At 40.1% G+C, this 23,456-nt stretch overlaps 1 protein-coding gene across 12 annotated transcripts in view; it reads right to left on the bottom strand.

Annotated features, from left to right (window-relative positions):
- Positions 1–22,408, bottom strand: part of LOC114001131 (poly(rC)-binding protein 3-like) — a 141,816-nt gene extending 119,408 nt beyond the window's left edge. For 3 of the 12 annotated variants that reach the window (XM_039383952.1, XM_039383949.1, XM_039383951.1), the window contains exon 1: positions 22,269–22,403. The gene's annotated coding sequence lies outside the window, so the exon portion shown is untranslated. Of the gene's footprint in view, positions 1–21,942; positions 22,148–22,268 lie in introns of those variants that run through there. The other 9 variants (XM_039383944.1, XM_039383945.1, XM_039383948.1 and 6 more) reach the window with 7 other exon arrangements.
- Between the last annotated feature and the right edge of the window lie 1,048 nt (positions 22,409–23,456).

Raw genomic sequence — 23,456 nt, 5'->3', positions numbered from 1 at the left:
TATCTTATTCTTGAAAACAGGGAAAGAATGGGTTTGGTTTGAGAAGATACTCCAAGTTAATGGCGCAGTTCTACAACCATGGCAACAAAGAGCTGAATTCCTGCTGTGAGGGTCTGACATGGGAGCTGCAAAGACAGTGCTGGGATCGTGATCAATACCGAGACAAGCTCTGTGGTTTCAGTGCTCTGCAACAGCAAAGCTAGTTCATGCGTCTGCTACCACGTATGTAAGTCATAGTATGTCCTCACTTGTTTTAGGATTATTTTTTAATGTATTTAAACTCATAGCAGTTTTTTAAACGTATCACTGTATTAAATTAAAAAGAACTATTTTCTCAGAGCTAGACAAATAGCTTAGGAAATCCTGTTTTGTTTAAAAACATGTATCTTATGTCTAAACAGAAGATTTTTCCCCCCAGGTTATTAAAAATAAACAAGAAATCCACTATGTTTTAACTGAACAGTGACTTCAAAACCAAATTCAAAAATACTATAGATAACTCCAAACAAAATATTACCTGTTGAACAGATTTCTACATAAATCCTATTTGATTAAAATTATGCTCAATTGTTAATATCCAACCATATTACTTATAATGAAGACAGATCATTAAATACTGTGATCGTTGTCAGAAATACTTCAACAAACAACAGAAGTTGTATTGTACAAAATTAAAATATTAGATAGGCCATCTTCAAAGTTAATGTAGGACATTCCAATCTCAAGATCATTCTTTTCTCAGGTAGAAGATGAATTTTTGTTTTGCTTCCTAATCTACATGTTTTAGAATAATCTATGGTGTAACTATGGTACTTCCACCTGTTCCAGAAGTATGCCCTCTTTGTACTACCTTCTCATTTATCAAGACCATGATGAATACAAAAATCAAAACTATCATAAATTATCACAATAAAGTCATTGAATATATCAGAAGCTGAGCAAAGAAAGTTGCAGAAATAATCTGTCTTGCCAAGTGAAATGACATAGAAGGTAGCAGTGCAGGGGGCAATGTTATGCATGGAAGAAAAATAAATGGAAGGGTCTCTGTTTCACTGACTGCTTGGTAGATTTTTCTGTCTAGTTCTCTCTAGCAGGTTAATAACTGGGCTGTTGTAACCATGATAGCCTTGATGATTGTATTGACAAGAAACCATGATCTACAGCAGATCTGCTTTTACGAAATGGTTGGATAAGCCCTTCCATTAACAATATTAATCAGATAAAGTATTGCTAATGGATGACCCTGCATCTGGTTACCATGAACTGCTCTGCTTAGTATGTATATGCTGTATTTCTTATGCAAGAGGCAAGATGTCACTGCTGTGAATTTATAAATTATGTTTGGAAAATTGTTTATACTTTATTTTCTGCTGCAACTTAGGAAAACAGGGAGCTGGTTCTTTGTTCACGTCATTAAATGAGATTATTCTTATGCATTGCTAAAGGTTTCAATGACCCAAACAAACAAAGAACCGACATGAAAAGAGCTACGAGGAGTGACTTTATATACCCATTTTTTGCTCCCGGTGTAAAGGAGTTATCTTTAAAAATGTGTTCTGATAATCACATTTCTAGGTAAAACATATTCTGAAAATGAAGGTATAACAGCCATTTGACAGATAAGCTGCATAAAACCAGAGTGTCCTGAGCCCTAATCCCTTCACGTAGCTGTAAAATATTTAAAGTACACAGTGTTTAGAGGCAGTTAATAGATAGCAGTGATAAATCCCTTTCAGAAAAAAAACTTGTCCTTTGAGCTTTATCAAAATGAGAGAAATCTTAAGAGGTGCAACATCCACAAAATTCACTTGCCAAGAGATGCCCCATGCTCTTCTTCATGAAAAGAATGGCATCTGTGCCAAAGTACAGATAAAGCAGTTTGCCTAAGTCCTGTGATGGGTTTACCACCAGCTAAAGCTTTTACAGCATTTGTCTTCAGTCAGTGAAAATCTCCCTACTGGCAACACAGATAACAGAACTTGGTTGGCTTTGTTCTCTTATGATGTAACATTGAAAAGGAGAGCAAAACATCATCAATTGGTAACAGCAATATTTTATACCTATCTTGCTTGCAGAGTCAGACCAAAATCTGTTATAGTTTGGACATCAACAAACAACTGGAACTGAAGTCACTCACATTGTTTTGATCCTTCCCACTTTAACATTTGTTTTATAGAATGGATCGTGGTCCCTGCAGATTGTAGCTGGCTTTAATTTTAAAGCATAATTTAGGACTCTTCCAATGCGGCCCAGAAAACAGATTTTTTGCTTCAAGACTGGAAGGTTTACAGTAAAGACACAGAGACATGTCTCTCCACAGGCTAACACAGAAATTGAAAGTTGCTGTTAAAAGGACCTATCCAATTTCAACTTACAGGTTTGCCCCCTATAGTTTCTTTATTTTTCCTCTAGGTGAAAAATCACTTCCTACTCTTATTAGGTCAAACTAGTAAGATACTCTTAAACAGCTAAGCTACAGAAAAGCTCAGACTTCCTAAGCCCCTATGCCTAAGCAAATCCTCAGTTAAATGTTTTTTTTTTCCTTAATGAGGACACTGGATACAGAGGGACAGTTTTGTTATCAGCAAGGGGCTTGGGAGGTCAAAAGGTCCCTTCCACCCATGGATCTCTTTTTTTTTTTTGGGTGGAACTGTAATACCCATCACACTTATAAAAGAATACAAACTACGCCTTAACTTCCATTCCTTCAATATTAAGAACTTCAGTTGCATGAGCTGGGAAGCAAAGGGGCTTTTAGAATATTAGTGATTTTCAAACACGATTTACTTTGGCCCCCAGAACGTTCTGGAACTTAAATGACTTATACCCAGCAGTACTAACAATGCTGAATATTGCATGGCTAACTCATAGTGCACACTTGTTGACTCGTATATCATACAAAGAAGCTAAATGACATTTTCATATCAAATTACTAATAATCTCTCTATAAAAAAAGGACAATGCAATTTCATCCTTTAAAAGTGACTTTTGCCAATATACAAGTCTAAATTTTCACTTTCAATCAACGCAAACATCAGGTTTTTTTCAACAGTTATCTCCCCCTCTCACCAATGGAATGCTGTGCCAAAGCTTTTACAAGGATTACTTGATTTTTTTTTAGGTGCAGTGAGGTTTGGATGCCCTTTCAGCTCTAAAGCTTTGATCTAAATATTGTCATGCCCTAAGTAATTTTGATGTGGTCTAGTGCCACACAGAAACAATGCCTGGGGTTATTTCTGTGTATCTTTGTGCCAAATTATGTAGCCTTCCACCTGTGGTCGGAAACAGGTGTCAAATACTCCTAACTGTAAGTGAACTCTTACACCTCTATAATTCATCTATTTTTCTTTAAACTTTAACAGCTTTGAGTCTTACAGAATAGAAGTTCTACAGCACTATGTCAAAAAGCATAATAAAACAGATCTTAACCCAACACAGTTTGGTTGGCTCCTTTAAGGCCTGAGAGATCCAGACAGTACCAATGTTCGCCCCTGTCTTGCTCTGTTAACTTTACAGCCCCAATTCACAACACGAGGGTGGATGATGCAAAAAAGAGAACAATTCTGGTAAAAGGAGGAATTGAGCTGTCAATTCCTACAGTTTTCAAAGTTATAAGGGCTTTTTTTCCCTCCCCAAAATACATATAACTAAGTAACAAACCCTTTAAAAGTAAGTCAAGTTTCTCTTCCCTATCTTTATGAAAAGCATTAAGAAGCACAGACTGTAAGAAAGCCAGAGGGCAGCTGCAGCTTGGCATCAGCTCAACAATTCTTGCCTGGGCTTCTCCCTGAGCACTGAGCCCAGGAGGACCATACTGCAGAGGACCAAGTGGTCCAGACTTTGTACAGGATGATGGACAGAATTAGCTTCCACATACCGACTGCTGCAACCATGCAGTTCCATGGTCTTCAAAACTGAGGTCATACACACAGAAGATTTTTTTTTTTTACTTGTGTTTTGGAGGTCATATTGATGCTGCATAGGCTTCTGCAGGGATAGGAAAGCATGTAGTTGAAGTGCGTCTCACAACCTATAAGCATCTTTTGGCCATTGCTTAAAGGCAGGTGCTTTCAATAAATTTGTGGGTGTTAGGAATCCCTGCGACTATTCTTACCAGTAAGATAGCATTGCAGTGTTGCTGAGCTGCTGCTTAAGCTTTAATAGGTCTGTGACTTAACCGTGAGAAATTCTCAGCATAGGTTGTTCTGCTCTCCTGGAATCATAAGCACGTACCCCAGACTTCAATTACTCAGCTAAAAAGCAGCTGTCAGCTTATACACATAATGTAAGAAAAGGGTGCCGTTTCACACAGGAACTCATCTATCCATTTCCTTTCAGGGTGGACTTTATTGTGTAGCTCAGTTGTCCTTTTAGTTGAATTAGGCCCATTTTCTGCGTTAGTAATTGCAAGATGATTCGAGGTTGGGGTTGCATTTCCCCCCACCCCCCAGAAAAAAAAGTAGTTTGCTGGTGATAGTAGCGAAGGGTGAAAGGGTCTCTAGGAAACAGTTTGATGTTTTGCTTTGAGCCTGGCAAGTTATTTGGATAACCTGGTAGCTTCAGGCAATATCACAAAATGAAATTATATGGTTTCAGTTAAACGAAAGGAGGAAGGTCACAAACATCACAGCACTGCTCCAGTAAAATGCAGTTCAACTAACTCCATGAGCTGCAGCTTCCCTACCTGCATTAGAAGTGGTCTGCAACAAATACCAGCCACAATCACGTGAACTGAAAGAATGTGTTTTCCTGTTTAAGACTGCTGCCACAGCTATGATCAGACATGACCATATTTCATCAAGATGACAGTTACTTTAGATGGCAGTTACTTCGAGGGAAAGAAAGTCTGGGCTGATGTTCACTCCAGGCAATCCTAGTGATTTCAGTGCATAATTTAGGGAACAGCAACCTCCTACATATTCCACGCTGAAAAAAATAAAAGGCAACGGGGAATCCCAAACACCAAAAAAACAATGCCACACCAGCAAAAACACCATGTTCTGTCAGAAGGAAGCCCAATGGCACCCTAAACACCTTTTAGGGATAACTTCCTATAAAACTCCAAGCAAAAATACCACATGTATACATAAAATAAAGAACTATGTACATACGAATGAGCTCTAACCTTCCTTCTGGCTTGTCCATATGACTTAAATAATGACATCTGCTTAAGGTCAGAGGTCTGTAATACATGAATGCTGTGCCTGTAGTACATGAGTTCCAAAGGCAGGCTGCAGTGTCATGGATAATTATGATATCTAGTGTAGAAGCATCTGTTTCATTTATGGCAGTCTTTTTTTTTTCATTTTTTTTTTTTAGCCTAATTGAAACAAACCTTGATCCCAGGACTATATCACATCTTAATTATAATGGGAGATCCCTTTGGCAAGACTGACCATTTAAAATTAAGCGGAAAACATGATTTTTTTCAAACTAATCTAACTTTTCATTTCCATTTAAATGTGCAGTACATTGGATAATTGTACAGGCAGTCTAGGAAAGCTCTGTGCTGATGTTTCAACACAGAAAGATCTCATTAGAGAAGGACGACAAGAAACGAAAGGCTATATTCTAGTTACAGATCATGTGATCCATTAGTAGGATGGGAGGTGGGAGGAAAAGACATCAAAATCACCATAGAGAAATGTTCTGCTAAGTCAGTCTTACTGGTTTTCTGAAAACAGGGGAATGTATTTTCAGGTCAGTGATTTTCAACTGTTTTCAATTCACAGATCCCTAAATATTTTCCAGTGGAGATGTGGACCTCTGAATAGCAAAATTAAGCCCAAGGCAAAATGCTTGCTTTTCATCTTTACCTGCCATGGGTTTCTGAGATACGGTTCTCAGACCATAGGCTGGAAAACATTTTTTAACAGACATCTTTTAATCACATTTTAGCTGTTTTGCTTAGAATACTATCACAGCTTTCCTCTAAAGGAAGGAGGAAGAAGAGACAGACTACTCATGTTCTGTAGACAAGATTTGTTTGAACTGAAATCACTGATGCTTATATTTTCAGGTCTCTTCACTGTAGATGGGTTTAGGTACAAACTGCATTACAAACCTTCTTTTTGTAGTTTATTAGCACTCCATCACAAAGGAAAGAACCCATGTCTGAGACTGACCTTCAGCATGCAAGATCTGCATCTGGTCTTGGTTCAGAGTCAGAATATCTGGACTTAATTTACACCACAAAGTGAAATGCCAATACAGGACCTGGGGCCCAGGGAGGTATGTAAGTGCTACCCTGGAGAAGTCCTGTGTGTCACTTGCCCAAGAATTACCAGACATGAGAACAACCTATAAAACAATTTTATTTTTTGTTTATTTTAAAATATCTTTAGTTGCCTGCAGAATTCTTTCCTTTCCTCAGCTCCACTAGAGCAAGGGGAGGGCTCTGACAGTGCTGCTCTGACAGTGATTTACACTATGTATAGTCCTCTCCATATTTCCTTTGGGAGACTCTCATGTGTCTATTTAGCAACAGATACGATTCACCCAAAGGACCCAGCCCAGGACCATGTGGTCTATGAGAAGACTCTTCTACATGACAGATTAGGCACATCCCCTCAGGCACAAATTTGGAAACAAAAGCATCTTTGTGCCCACTGATCATTGAAGCCCCTGGAGCATTTAGTTCAATCCATGTTTTGTACACACATTGGTTTTGAACATAAGCATCCCTACTGCTCTTTAGAGAGTGTTCTTGGTGCAGGCGTTTAAAGAAATTATTAATTTGAACAGGATTGTTCCTGCCTATGTACTTTCTCTTCCCCAGTCACTTTCCAAATTTCAACTAAAGGTCTGAGCTTCACCTCTAACTTTGGTGTTTGGCAGCGGGACCTCACAGCTTCTGTATCACAGAGAGGAAAGAACAATACAGCCACCACGCACTGGTGAAGGCCCAGTCAAGATGAATATGCAGGTTCTTTACAATAACGGCATCCCCCCCAATAAGTTATACAGGAAACAATAATTAAACAAATCCTCAGAATAATTCTCAAGTAGGGATAGTGCAATTTAATAGAAAACATGACAAAACATTGACAGGTTGATAGAATCACCAGAAAAAAAATCTTACGTATTTATATGATGCAGAAAAGAATAATCTCATTTTTTTTCCACGGTGGTTTTCATATTACCTATTCCCCCAACCTACAGAGCGTTAACAGTGCTAACACACTGTGGAAATCCCTTTCCTGGCAAATATCATCATCAAGGGGACAATTTCCCAGAGAAATCTGGCTCAAATTCAAGATTCTTTGTGAGGATCAAAGATGGATCAAAAAGGGGGGAGAGGAATTCACAAGCATATCAACCAGAAGAGTTGTATGCATGTACTCTTGCACTTGATCAACAAAAATAAAATTGTTTTGTTTTAGTCTCTGCCTGACTGACTAACAACTGTGGCTGAGTCAACACCTCTCATTTGTAAGTGGGAGCAACCATGCTTTCAGAGAGATCCAGATCAAGTACATGAAATACAAATAAAGATCACCCAACACCAGAAATCTTGATTGTGGAACAAAAGATGCAGAACAGAGACTGGTACACTTTTTTTCTCCCACAGGTTGTAGTATAACATCCCAGCAGATCTAATGTTCATATTTGTGTTACTATAAATCTGTAAAGCACTCAAATAAAAACTTGATTTTGATGAGCTAAGAATCAGTGGTCCAGAATGGCTTCAAAGAATAACTGACTACTTCAGAAAAATTCTGTCATATTTTCGGATGAAATAAAACGTAAGATTTTCCTTTATGTGGCCATAAAACCTTATTGAGCATCTCTGTTACCTCACACAATGGCAATCAGTCTGCTTAACTAGAGAAAATTTAAAGTAATGTTAATAAAACTACTAAAAAAACCAAAAGAATCATGCTGTTGAAAATTGCACTAAAATTTGTTACCCTTGGTGCATAATATATGAAAATTGAAAGTGAATTTGAAACATCTTATCTTTGCAAAGAATACTGCCAGACATGGAGTAAAATATCTCAGGTCACACCAGAAAGGGTTTCCTTACCATTTGATAACTGCCTGATCAGTGGATACAGAGGAGAAATTGAGAGTTAACCCAAGTGACTTAGCCCTCAGAGCATTATCAACTAACACACTTTTCATTGGTCTTAAAACGTGATTGTTTCACAGCACTTTGCAACTTAACTGTCCTGAGCTGATCTCTTTTTTGATGTCAAAAGTGTACAAAGTGATTGTTACTCCAATTTGTGTGTTACATTTTCTTCGGCAGATAAGGAAAAAAAAAGGTGAAAAAATGGAGGGAAAAAAAGGAGGGCAGAAGGAGAGAGAGAGCACGCTTCTGTAAGCATTCCCTGCGCCATTCCAATTTAAAGACAGACCTAATGACAAGCACCATGGTGGTCATGTTCACTGCAAGCCAAAGAACAAAGCAATTAAGGTGCAAGGATTACCCAGCCACTAAAAGTAGTTTGGAGACAATAACTGTAAGCCCACAGTGGCGTGGTGGCATCAACTTCTGATGTCCTAATTTTCCACAAAATCATCCCTTCCCAACTCTGACTCCCTGTCAAAATGGATTAATGTTCTGTCAGTGCGTCCCAGCTGCCTTACTACCAGCCCAGCGCCAGCAACGTTTAGGGACTTCATGTCCCAAATGCAGCTGGGTCCCAGCTCAGCCTGAAATGCATCCCACAGCCTGTGAATGCAAGAGGCATGGCCTCAGATGTGGGAACAGGAAAGGGAGCATTACACGCAGCTGTCACTCATGTCCAATGACCTCCTCATCTCTGGCTCTTCTAGTGCATACAGACTTCCCCCTGCTCCAAGACACCAGGAAATTCTATGAATAAGAGCCCATTTTCCTATTTAACCTTGCAAGGGTAACTGATTACAATGCAAATAAACTCAGTACAACTTACTGCTCAAACCTTGAAAATCTGGTTTGTTTGCAAACACACAGAGACATGACTGCTGGCTCAGGAGCAGCTGTAGTTGCATTTACAGTGTCTGTGAGTTGAAACTGTTGGAACAGCTACTTCTGCTCATCCCAGAAGGCACACAGACGCTTAGACAACAACTAGTCCATGCAGCCCTGCTGCCTGCGCTCAGCAAACTAATCAACCTGGGTGGCTTTGCTTAAAAAAAAAAAAAAAAAAAAAAAAAAAAAAGGAAAAACAAAACCCAACCAAATCATCCACAACACAAAAAAAAAAACCCCAAAACCAAGCACATACCTATGCTCTCTTGCTGACAATGCAACCACAAGCATGGTCGTGCACTCCCTGCCTCTGCGCCTTGCCCACCAACAGTGCTGTAAGAGCCTATAAATACCAGGGGGACGCACACTTGCGGTGCGGAGCCCACGCACACTGTCTTTCTGTTCTCTGGTCTCACTGCCAGATGCCAGAAAGATCTGCAGAGCTGCAAGGGCACCTCCAGGCTTTTGTAGCCTACCGCAGTAACATGGCAGCATCATTTGTTTCGGAAACCAAACAATACAGAAAGCTTCAGCTGTATAAGTAGGAACTAAATGATCTGGACAGACTGGAATTTCTACATATCTTGTCTTTCATTGCACTTTTTTCTTTTGCTATTTATGTACTACAACACAAACCTCCTGGACAGGCTACTAATCTTAAATGACACCAAGTAAAATAAATAAATAACTAGTCTCTCCAACATCCCAAACTCAGGCACTCATGGAACCACCCCCCCTCCCCAACTGCCCCTCACCACCCTTCTGTTAACAGTAATGTCGAGGGCATTCAAGAGACCTGCTCTACAGATCAGGGAGGCAAACCAGGAATAACCATCCTGAACCCCTCTGCTCCCAGCACAGTATGTGAAGATTAACTCCCTGTCTAATAGCCTGAGACGGACCTTAGGAAGGAACCAGATGGTAATCAAAGCCACATCTCTGCAGATTCAGTGGCAATGAGGTATGAGATAAGATTCCAGCTCCAGGGTTTGAAAGATGCCTTCAAATGGCTTAAATTTCCTCCCTAAATCCTGTTATTTTCCGATTCCAGTTCAATTTTTGCAGCAAGTCCCCTTTCCTGGGGCTTCCCTTGGAACAGAAGGACTGCATTTCAGCTTTTCAGGACTAACAGTGCTCTCCCAGATCTCAGTGACTGCTAACTTCAAAAGGGAGCACACTTGGTTCATTAGACTACTTAATGACATTCATTTTGGCACTAATCTTAAAGCATTTAATGCATTTAAAACTTTTTTATTATTACATTAAATAACCAATATAACCAAGCAGTCAAAACGGATTTGCCAACAATTGGAAACGACCTCCATCACGGAAGAAAACAGACATATTTTAAAGACAGCTTGCCTTATTCAGCTTTCACCTGAATTATAACAAAGTGTCATCCAGAACCACGAATCAAAATATTTCGTACAATATTACAGCAACACTTAATTTTTTTCCAACTGAAGATGATGAAACAAATTAATCTCTGGCATAGACTAGCATGGAAGCAAATAAGAAATGTGGCCACTTATGACAATGATAAATATGGATGTGAAGAATAGGAAACCACCAATGGTGATACAATCAGAACAAAATCTTTTAAGTGTTTACATCTGAATGAGTAGATGAATTTGATAACCAGGCAACAAACTAGTTCTGAAATTCTACCGTTCACTCAGGCAAGAATAATACAAGATGTCAGTACAGTGTGAGCTTTTTCATAGATAAGCCACTCTGGAAAGAAGTAAAGGGTGCTAAATGTTAATCAGGGGAGGAGAAACAGCAGTAGAGAAAGAATTAGGAAAGTAAGATAAATTTAGCAGAAAAAGACTACTGACTTCAAAAAGCACATTACAAGAAAAGTACAGGAAAGTGAAATAAAGATTTTTTTAGTGAAAGTGAAATAAAGATGTCATTAGTAGATCCACATGATATTTCTATGGAATTTTATTTATATATTTAATTCATTGTTGGATCACACAAACTGAAAACATCTTGAATTCAAGAAAGATAAATCAGATAGTTCAGAGATTTGATGTACGGTGGGGCATTGAGGGTGGAGTGAAAACAAAACCAATCGAGCTTCTAAAAATTTAGAGGCCTCCTAAACACAGAAACTGAAGTTGGTTTTCTAAGACTCCTGGCATGGTCAGCAGCTGGTCTTACGTGCAGTTTGTTTCTTTCTATTTTAGAACTATTACTTTGTTGCTCTCTTGAAATCAAAAATGACAAATACTCATGAAAATTAACCAAAACTCAAATACTCATCAAGTAAATATGAATTATTTATTATTTTTTTAAGTCAATATGCATTAAGTTCATGTAGTTTCAAGGAAATATTTTGCATCTTGCCATTTGATTTGCCTTTCTCTACAAAAGAGGACAGTAATCCACAAACACTTGAAATGTGCTGACGTAGAAAACAGGGCAATATTTACTCATAATAAGCAAATTTATTCTTCCTTTAGCTTGGAATATAAGCAGCACTAACTGTTGTCTAAAAGGGTAGAGTGTGATGCCATCGGAAAGTAGGGTCAAAAATTGGTTGGAGATTGAAGATTATTTTGCAAGTTTGATCTGTGTGCAAAAGAAGCAACTGCTGGTCTTTGATGTGCATGTGTATTGTATAAATCCAAGGAGGTAATAATTCCATAGTATAAAGCCATGACGTGACCACAAATGGAATATCGCATGCAGCTCTTATCTCAACATATTGCAAAAAAAAGATATAAAATGACTAGGCATATACAAAGAAGGCTAACTTAAATGATACAGGAATTGGAGGATAAGCTACTGAATATGAAGACAGACTAAGGAAGCTAAAGTTATATAATCCAGAAAAGAGGATTGAGCAGGATATGATCATAGTCTATAAATAACTTACAGGTAACAATATAGATGAAAGAAGAGAATTACTGAGAGTCCTGGTAGAGGATAAGATGAGAAGCAACTTCCTTTAGCTAAAGAAGGAAAAACTCAACAGAAGAATGTAGGTCAGATATTTACAAAACTTAATACCCCACGGCAGCACACATGTGACTGCATTTTAATCAAGGTGGAGTAATTTCACACATGTGGCAGCTCCAAGAAAAACAAACAAGTCTTGTGCCTCACAGGACACAGCCCGATCCTATGGTCATCTGCCCACTGAATGCACTGGGATTTGTTCTGCTGTCTGAGTACCCAATAGCAGAGATGAATTCAAAAGAGACATCAAAGTTGAGAATAACTTTAAACTTAGAAAACAGAGCTGTCCAAAAAAAGTATTTTCCCCTGCAATTTATAGAAGGCAGGTCGTTAATACTAATCACAGTAAAGAAAAAATGGCATTAACATGGCAAATGACCCATCATAACAGGTAAAGATGGACATACAGCAAGTGCCCAGGATGCGTCTCAAACAGCAAGAGAAAACTTGCTCCCAATTAATCCAACTTGCAAATTTTCAAATAATGTCAATGTAAAGCCATACCTTTTCATATGAATTGGAATAAGTAGAGATATACCTCAAAAACTGAAAAAACGGGAAGTTTGACTTGGTAAATACATTCAACAGAGTAGCAGAGATCTATAAAAAGACAAGAAGAGGCTGGTCTTATGATTAATATGAGATTCAGAAGGCTAATTTGAATGGGGGAAAATAAAGCTTGCCTAAAATATGATCTTTTAGTTATTTCACTGCTGAATGTTCCAAGGGACTGAAATGAAAATGCACAAGCTTCGGAAAGTCTGTTCCTACTGAAATGAAGTGGTGGTGGACACAATCAATAGCTGTTATGGTGTAGTCTTCCCATACTAACCACTAGAGCTTTCCTATGTCAATAAAAATAATATCTCCTCTTAGAAATGTGAAAAAAATCCACATACCAAGGTAAGCTTTTTCTATCCAAACATAGTGCAAAGACTTTCACTCTGTATTTCTAGTCTCATGGACACACCATACTCACTTTGCACTGGTCCCGTGACTGAGACAAGATATCTTCGCAAACCCTATCCTTTCTTCTTCTACCCCCAACAGAAGGAGAAAGCCAGGTTTAAAACTTCTGAAGAGGGGAGGAAAAGTCAGGAGAAATGGATCGAGAAAGAAGACAGAGCCTGTGAAAACACAGTTTCCAGGGACAACAGAAACATAGGATCATTTAGGTTGGAAAAGACCCTTAAGATCATCGACTTCAACAGTTAACCTAGCACTGCCAAGTCCACCACTAAACTATGTCCCTCAGCACCACATCTACATGTCTTTTAAATACCTCCAAGGGTGGTGACTTAATCACTTTTCTGGGCAGCCTATTCCAGTGTCCAATAGCTCTTTCAGTGAATAATTCCTTCCCTGGATGTTACAACAGGGCAAGGCTATCTCCAGCTCAGACTTTATCACATTTGGTCTTCTGTACACATGTTAAAATTCAGGACAACCTTCACAGTCTGTCCCAGAGAATTAAGGCAGTAAATGAGCGGAATACACAGAAATAGCTATTTCAACTTGCAAAAACTAAGCAGGTAAACTGTATTAAAATACAACTACAGTTACAAATATAAGATCATCATCGGCTAAGAATGAAGATCAACAGCACTTCATATTGACAATAAACAGAAGACATTTATGACTAATAACATTTCTGTCACAAAGAAAGTCACTATGCATATATACAAACCACAGATAGGTATCTAGATTAGACGGTCAGTGCTTGTGCAAAACTACTGACTTTGACCAAATATTAACTGAATAATATAAGGTTAAAATTATTATAGATATTCTCCATACTTTGTTGATTACGCATCATTTTAAAAAAACCATTTATTTGAACAAATACATTTCAATAAGTCCTTTTCTTGTATGAGAAGTATACAGGCAAGAGACTGTTATAGGCAGCAGTTATCCAAAGCTGCAGACATGTAAGCTTGCCTCACAACAAGCTATAACCCCATTTTTGTTTATTACTGTAGCCTACCCCTTTGCATTAGCAGCATAGGAAATAGAACTGAAACCGATTTTAGGTGTATTTGCAATCTTTTAAGCTTGTCCTGTATATTTTAAAGCTATTATTTAGAAATACAATTCTTTATCTGTCAACTCAGCCATATTCTCATTGAGAGGATCACATTTTGATGTATTTTTAAGTATGATCTTGGAGGCATACAGAGCTAAAAGGAAGGTGACATTTTATTAGTAGTCGTAGGTAACTCTAGTTCTGGCTACTTATGTTATTATTTATTTACCAAAAATATATATATGGTCTGTTGCTTTTAACTTTATTGACTACTAATAATAATATTCACTGGAGACTGGGTCATTCCTGTCTAGTGATGGGAAATCAGAAAGGTCACAAGGTAAAAGAAAACTCCATTTTCTTAGGAACTTTAATGCATTTCTCCTGAGGGAATTCAAGTTGCTTTAGAAAGGTTTAGATATATATTGGTGGGCCTTTTACACCTGAGCCAACTAAAAGCACATCCATATGTGCAGAATCCAGTGTAATAAAAGCACAGTAAAAAGGATAGTTTCTGTATGCTTTTTTTGTAAAGCCTGGCCTGCATTTTATTGCCAACACCACAATAACTGCATACACCCACTCAAAGAAAGATCAGGGCTGTTTCTTAACAGGAGGTACAACAGGCAAGAAAAGGTCACAGTGCTAGGAGACTTCTTTACAGACAATGAACAGGATTAGAAGTGAATAGATCCCAGTGAGCAGAATACCCTAAAACGAAACCCAGCAATGAGAAGGCAAAGTCCAAAGACCAAATTGTGTGTTAGCAAACTCCTCCTCACAAGTCTGGGGTCAAGAAGTAACTACCAACAAAACTGGCTATAAATATAGATGTAATCCACCGCAAGTGGTGTTCATACAACTGCTCAGTCAAACAACAAAGTATGCAAATAAGACCCTCTAAAAGTTAAGGCTAAGGCTACCTTTCTCAGAAAAAGGCTAGTAACAGAAAATATGGAAATATCAAGACAGGTCACTTAAGCAGCCATAATTCTGCCTTTTATCTTTCATTGAAACTGGAAACCAAGAGAGCAGGAAGGACATTTCTGAGAAATCAAAAAGCATCCTCCAAGTACATTAAAGTACATTCACACAACTGCACAGAGATTGTTTCACCCACCAGCTAGGAAGTACCACTGAGGAACATCACTCATCAGCTGGCACCCAGTACCTGGTCATGGATGTGATCCTACGCAACCACAACATGGAGAGTAACAGGTGAGCTACCCTTACACACCATCATGACAGTCTTAACAGCTACAGAAAGAAGGAATTTGCATTTCTAGTGTTTAAGATAACGCATTCTGCTCCACAGCCAGGAACAGGAACACGTATCCCTAAAGTTACAATGTCACAGCTGAAAATCAGGGTCTTCTAAAAGCATGCTTTTTAAGACAGGGGTGAAATTACTCACAAACACTAATTACTCACACTCACCTGCCAATAAGAGGCTGAATACCATGATGTCACATACTAAGTTATGATAGAATATGCCAACAGATTACTTGGTACTGAAGCTCCTAGAGATATACTGACAATTATAGTTCCTGTAAGCAAACAGGAACCCAACCGCCACTCTGGTTGCAAGTGTGGGAAGGACTCACCCCCAGCACCTGACGGTCACAGAAAACAACCCTAAGTGCATATGCATTTCTGTCAGGATTGGAGGCTGTTTGGGGAGCTGCTCTAGTTAGTCAACAGGAAAATACAGCCTCAGGAGGCTCCACCACCAGGGCTTATGTTGGAATCTTTTGTCAGAAATGTATCACCCCTGCACAAACAAAAGAGGCTTCCAAAACTTAAGTATTTCAAATTAAAGTATTGTAGAACACAGGGTCAGATTCTGAGAATCTTACTTATCTGACATTACAAACACTGAAGGACATTAAATTTTGTTGCAAACAAGTTTTGATAGGTCTTATAATTTTTATTGAGCTTCCTCTGTCCCTCCACAGTAAGCATCATGGGATGCTCACAGTAAATTAACAGTGACAGTCTCTTCGTTACCTGCCAGGCATCTGCACTTGTACAGTGTGAATGCTGATAGGGGAAGGAGAAAGCAGGAAACAAAGTGTATCTCTCTCTCTCTCTCTCTCTCAGTGTCTGCCCAGAGCCCTTGCTCTTCATGGAGAAATCTAACGGTTTAACTTTTGATGTTCCCTACTACTTGAACAAAATCCGCTGATTTAAACATCCCTGAATTAAAAGGAGTTGCAACCCCAAACCTGATTCTCATCACTGAGAATAGAAACTATAAAATTGTCCATCAGAACAACAGTAGATTTCATATCTTCCTATTTGCAGGAGTAAAACATTTTATTTTTATTTACTCTCACAGGTATAACATACATTTACGAAAAAGACAGTCTTTTTAATCACTTTGATCATATGTAAGCAAATCTCCACCAGATCCATGCAGCTCAGGGACTTTCAGTATTTAATCCAGTACTATATAGTAATTATTGAGGTTATACAATAATTATTGAATGGATTTACAGCATTTGCAAAGGTTGCATCAGCTCCCAATGTTTCACAGCCTTTTCATTTAAAATCTCTGCTGTTGTTCTATGGCACGTTTAATGTTACAATACAGCCAGCAAATTTTCCATTAGCTCTTCTGGCCAGACGCTGGCACACAGCCAGAATCATGCTAATGAGGTACGCACATAGTTTCGTTAATTGAATGAAATCACAGAAAAGTAATTTTATGGTCTTGAAATCTCAGATTCTGTCTTTCTAGTCGTTTAGGCTCAAACACTGAATAGGTGCTTTACTGCCCGCTGATGAGAAAATACAAGCCCATCAGGGGTAAAGGTAATACAGCATCATAAATACAGGACTAGATGGGAGGGACACTGCACCAAGCATTTCATTACCATGTCGATACATCCAAAAATATTCTTTCTTTTTGAGAGACGTAGTTTTTCGTAGCATGCTCTGCATCTGGGATGGTATTCTGCTTCCCTAGTTGCCACTGAGACAACCACACTGTGGTTTCATTTTGTGAAATCCTAAGGTCAGCAATAATATCTGCATTTGCTTACCAACAAATACATATCTATTTGTATATAAAAGATAACAGGAGTTTTCTCCTCGAGCTCCACATGCTCTGTGTGCAGCTGCCCAGACTCTTGCTGCTGTGCCTGGGACTGCTGTTCTGACACAGCCACCCTCATTTCCTAAAACTTGTCTGAACATTCATAAAGTCCTGCTGTAAGCATCACAGTGAAATGCTTTTGTTGGTTTGTTGTTTGGTTTAGTTTTTTTTTTTAATTTCAGTGAAATTATTCTTTGTTTCTTATTACAGACATGTCCCTAAACTACTCTGTAAGTATGGCCAAAAGTTTTTCAGGAAATGTACTGTGAATTTAACAGAAATAAAACAGTATAAAACAAGGCAGAAAACTGCAGTGTTTTACCAAGCATTTTCATTGTTTTTTTTAAAAAGTATTTGAAAATATTTATCTTAAAATATTTGTAAGATCAAAAAGAAACAAAGCCGAAAATCACACATTCAAGTTTTTCTCTGTACCATTTTGTAGAAGTTTTCAGGTGTCACTGCAATAAACACTAAGAAATATTGTACCGTCCTCCTCACACACTTATATCAAGATATAGGCTGTCTCAGCAATTAGATTACGCCAAGAACAACACATACATGGACTCTTTTTACTCATTTTATAAGCCTGCTGCTTCTTTATTCCATACTGTTACAGTCAAATTCTGCCATCGATGCCTACATCCTTTATTGGAGGAAAGTCTGCTGAGGTCACTGGGCTGAATCTTGACAGTATTAATTGCTGCTCAACGACTCCCAGCAGCATCTAGATATTGCACCAAGCACAGACCTCTGAGGGGGTGGGCAGAACAAGAAAGTTCATCAAACTCTAAACGACCACTACAGCTTTGGAAAAAACAAAGTCTGATTCGAGTAGGAGCTTGGTCTGTAGAGAACCAGAATTAAAAAAAGCCAAACCAAGACAAAAAAATAAACCTACTAGCTCTCTTGGAAGAAAAGATCAATTGACATTGGTTTGCAATTTTTTTTGAAAGTATAGATCTTTTATTTTAAATGACAATGACTTTCTATACTAATTGTTTTTCGTGTCTCTGTGCTGAAGGCTTTCTGGGCTCAGAAGGCAAGTCAAGATGCTGAACAGCATGTGTGTACACAAGATGACAGCCTTTGGCAGGGGACACAAAGGCTTCAGAATACGGGTAAGCACAGCAAAGGGCCACCCATGTGCATAGGGGACGATGGGGCTGTCTGCTGGAAATCTGGTATAGTGGTCAAAAGGGAGTTTGTTAGCCTGAACTTGATTTCTGTGCCTGTCTGGCAAATTTTAACATACAACTGCGCTTGCTGACTATCTCTGTGGTTCTATAACCACTTTACAGATGCTTGGATGTATTACCATCTCCTTCTTCCCTTCCCCTAGCCGATGGACACTACACCCTTAAGGGTAAACACATACATCCTTAAGACTAGGTGGATGTTTGTTACAAAGACTTTCTGCTTGATTTTAATCCAAAAGAGCTGGCGTTTTTTAATTAAAACCTCCTTCACTCAGGTCTTTTTTTGTCTTGTGAAGCAGCTATCAATCAGGAGGAGTCACTGCAGGATGCACCCGGTGGCAGCAGGCTATTTCATCCCCTCCCCCAAGCCCAGACACTGACTTTTTCCTCTTCCTCCCCCCAACTTCATTAACTAAATGCACTGAATAAACCTTAACATCCCAGCTAAATCCTATTGGCCCTGGATTTGCTGCTTAATGCTAAAACCCAAGCGACCCATTTTTCTCCTGTTGATACTTCTATTGCTGATGGCAGCCAGCAGAGAAAAATACCCAATCTTAAACTATTTTAATGTAAGGAACAAAAGTCAGGGCATTCATCACTCACTCTTTCTGCTGCTGCTCACAAACTTTACGTAAGCTTTACTTGGTGTGTCAAAGCCTCCCTTGCTTTTGTGCTTCATAGGCAGCACAGGGAGTCTGTTGCTTAGCAAGTGAACACAACAAAGTGCATCTGTTATTAAAAGTGCAACTAGGTCTCTTTTAAAGAAAAACGATCTGGCAAAGTCTGTGAAACTACATTTCTGTGCATTGTACAATCTCCAATCATGACACTTATAAACATCAGAAGATGCAGACCCCACTAACTGAAAATCTTTGGGAAAGACTAATGATGAGAGTAAATAGCTTCAATTCATTTTGGGTTACTAACCCTATGTTGTGTTTCAAACAGTAAGTATGTCTTCCCAATTTCACGTACGCCACAGAAAAGGCTAAAGATTATTCACTCTTCCCCTGCCTCCTGGCTGCCAGACCTCCGGCTGCACCTAATCTCCCCTCAGCTCAGTTGCCCAATGGTCCGTGAGGACAAGCAGGAACCTCCACGGTTACTTCCCAGCTCCTGACTCTTTCTTCCCAAAGCACCCAAACTGGGTTATCTGTCCAGTTGCAAAGTCTCCCTGTGGTAGCATTAAAAGCTTTGGCTCCTGGTTGCTCCTGGGGCCACCAGCCTGCCTTTTCTCCTTGCTCCACCAGATCTCTGACCTCTCTTCTTCCCCCGAAACATCATGCCATGACCACCATGTGTTTGGCCAGAGCATCTGATGCTCCAAAACCCTTCCCTCCCACAAACATCTGTTTTACACATCTGCCACACACACCTGTGACTGCAGTCACATTCCCCCATTAGCTTTGCAAGCTGCTCCACAACTTTCCACCACAGTGATACACCCCTGCCCTACTGCAAGGGTCCCTTTGCATTTGTCCCTGCCCAGCATTCTTGGACCAAGACTCCAAGCTGTCTGAGCAGGAGGGCCAACTCAAGATGTGCTTTCCCATGTCCTGTCCTTCTTCCCCCAGCACAGAGCACCATGAGGGCTGCAAACGCTCACCCTTTGTCCAGGAAAGCCTCTTGCCCTGTGATGGCTCTGTGGCAAGCGGCTTCACATGCAGAAAACTGAGCGCTTCCCCTCACGGCTTGCAAAAGTCGCTCACCGTATTTTCAGTAATCTGTCAGAGAAGGCTATTCCAGCTTGCTCCTGGGTATCCAACCAACACAGCAGTCTTTGGATTTGACTTATATTTTTAATACCACATTTCACTTCACATTATTATCAGACCTCAATGCCCTACAATACCAAGGCTGGCTCCTAAGCAGAAGGGCTGCATCCTAAAATGTCTACCACACGGACACCCAGTCCTTTGCCCAGCAAATTCCTGCAGCATTCAGAGGCTGCAAAGGCTGAAAAGGAACAGGAGCCTGGGCATCTGTTAGAAATGCGGCAATCCTGAATAAAAATTGTATTTACAAAGAACCTAAAAGCAAATGTAATCTAGCACTGAAGATATGCGGCACAGGTTATGATTATTAGTACCCTGTCTGTTATGAGAACGCTTTCAAATAAAAGAGCTTTCTTACTGACTGTGCACTTGCGGTAATGTATTTCTTACCAATACCACTAATGGAGTGTTCATCATGTTCCTAGCTTCTCTGAAGTAACGTATATTGAGCCGTGTAAGAATAAAATTAATATATCCATGGTGCTACACGTTATCATACTGTACACACTCTACAAATGTGTTTAAATAGGGTCTTTGAAGGAAGTAATGGCGACTGACTTCAATATTACGGAAATATTCAAACCAGCATAAATTGGAAAGTAAGAATGATATGGAACATAACCAGTAAAACAAATATTTATATTCTTGAGGACTTGTTTTTGCAGCAAGGACACAGATGAGAGAGAAAGAAGGGGGGCAAGGTCTTTCGTAAGAAACCAGCTATTTCAGATTGTAAGGAAAGCAAAAATATTTTTGTTCACCTGATTATAGATTAAGACAGTACAGAGCAACAACCACTTGATCGATCAAGTTTTTCCTTTTCTTGAATACAATAAGTCCCATACTAGATAGATGACAATTTCTTGAGAGGTTTATGAGGAAGCAAGCCTCAGCTTTTCAGTTTATTTTATTTTCACAAAATCTTGATGGATTTTAGTATGGCCAATTCCTGGACTCTGCTTTCAACCATTCTCGGTGATAGTTCATGAACTTTGCACCAGGAATCTTCGTAGGGATAAGCAAAGGACAAATGGATTACCAGCTGCTCGACTCCATTTTTCACTATTGTTCTACATCTAGAACCATACAGAAAAGAAACAAACACGACCTACAGATAGACTGGATAGTATGCACACTTCTAACAGATTTTTTTCTTTTAACATTTGAAGATAGACACACAACAGAATTTCCAGTTATGACTGCATTTTGCTGCCTATAATGTACACATGAGCTGCTGAAATGTGTTTAGAAAATGTATGATAAATGATTATTTATTTTTCCAGTAGTACTAATAGGGTTATCAGGAACACAAGTTCAAGTTGTACATTAAAAAATAACCATATCCACTAACAGGACAGTCTAGCAGATGCATAGTTTTAGGCGCATAGTAACAAAATTTCTTGCATCTTTAAAAATAGTAATATTAATAGCCATAATAATGAGGTATGATGTCCAGACTCCTCTTATCACTACTGTTAACTCAGAGTTACCATATATTGTCTAACTTTTCTTTAAGAAACACTTTTAAAGTTCACTTTCCCCGCACTACACAACTCACAAAGCGACAGTTGTTTACTCAGGCTGTTTACACAGCAACTTAAAACAGCAAAAAAAAGCCTCCAGAAACTTTAACAGCTAAATGAAAGGTGATAACTTCCAATGAAAATGCCAAAATACGGGACAATATTCCATCTTGGCTGGTTTTGACAGTGATGCTGGTTTACACCATGTCAGAAACTTATTAGCCTCTGCCTTCCTAATCCCCTCCGCAACCCCTGCGGTCTCCCTCGGCCTTTCCCCATTTCACGTTAAACTTGCAGGAAACCATTAGCCCGGGACAACGGACACACACCGAGCAGGCTCCGGATGATATTATCGCCTTTGAGCGCTGGAGCTGCGGCTCAGGCGGGGTTACTCACCCGAGGGAAGCCCACACTTCCCGACTGACAGTCCCTGATGGATCTCTCTCCGCGCGGCTCAGTCGCGCGGCCGATGATCCAGCCCCATCTCCGCACGGAGCACTTCGACAGCAACTTGTTGGTTCCGATCTTTCACAACGAGTTTCGCCGACTTCGCCCGCCGCAGCCCGCCCCGGGCCGGCACAGCGGCCACACGCGGCCCCTCCTCAGGCACCCCCGAGGCGAGGCGGCAGCTCGGCTCCCGCAGCCTTACAACAAAGAAGCCCCAGCGCCCACCCCCGCGGGCAGCACCCGCCGCCCTCCCGCGCCCGGGGCCGCACACCCACCTGCGGAGCGGGACCCGCGCCGCCGGAGCCCCGGAGCCCGCACGCCGCTCCCGCCTGCCGAGGGTGCGCCGCTCCCGCCGTGCCGCCCTGCGCGGGGCTGCACCCGCCGGCTCCCTCCGTGCCGCCCTGCGCGGACAGATGGCCGGCAGCCCTCCGCTCTGACACAGTGAAGCAAAGCCCGGCTTTTTTTTTTTTTTTTTTTTCCCTTTTCCTTTTTCCCTCCCCCCCCCTTCCCCTTCTTCCCCCCCCTCCCCCCCCCTTTCTTCTTCCCGTTTTTCCTCTCTTCCTCCCCTGGCTTAGCCCCTGGCAGAGCAGCCCGAGCGTGCTCACAACACCCCCTCCGCCAGTCACTTCAATTAGTGCCACATGAGAGGAGCTTCTGCCCAAAATCTGCTTAAGAAAGGGCCAGAGGGCAGGGCAATCGCCTTTACTCAACAATGACCAGAAGCTGTTATAAATACACAAACAAAAGCACTAGCAAGGCCAGGAATGTCATATCCTAATGTGATAAAAACTGTAAAGATTCGATGTATACCAAAAGTACAAAGGAAGAAAAATATTTTTTTTAAAGAGACAAAAAGTACCTCCCTACCCTCTCCCCCCAACACGTAACCTTGTAATATGTTATCAAAGTTGTGTATTTCTGGGTGCCAAGCTATTGTGTTTTCAAAGTCCTGAGCAGCTCACTCTATCCCTTTGTGACAGCTGCTTGCTAATATTTATAGGTACCCAAGTCTGTGCACCTTATATAACCAAGCAGACTGACCAGGGCTGGGCAGAGGTAGCTTCCGACCCCACAGATATGGTGCATCGCACAAATAGAACAAGCGATGACTTATCTAAAATAAAACAAGAAGTTTCCAATAGAGCAATAAGTAAGTCAATACACTGAATACAGTACAGACTGAGGTGCATTTGTTTCAAGACTGAGGGATTTAATCTAATTTGATTTAGACACGTTTTACACTAACATATGCCATGTTGTGAGTGAGCAGAAACTCCAGCCTGAGGTTTCTAACTGCAGTGAGTTAGAGTTGAAAACTAATAAAACAAAACCAGAACCACCAAACAAACAACCCCTAATAACAAACAACAATCAAACAAAGCAAATAAAACCACCCTTGATCAAGCAGAGTGCCTCCACCAGCAGTGCCCAGACCCTGAGCTTCTGCACCACTTCACAACCCT

This window comes from Pipra filicauda, unplaced genomic scaffold (genome assembly GCF_003945595.2).
Source record: "Pipra filicauda isolate LSUMZ 115617 unplaced genomic scaffold, ASM394559v2 scaffold331_size1881853_pilon, whole genome shotgun sequence".
Taxonomy (NCBI): Eukaryota; Metazoa; Chordata; class Aves; order Passeriformes; family Pipridae; genus Pipra; species Pipra filicauda.
This window is presented reverse-complemented; position numbering and strand designations above follow the sequence as displayed.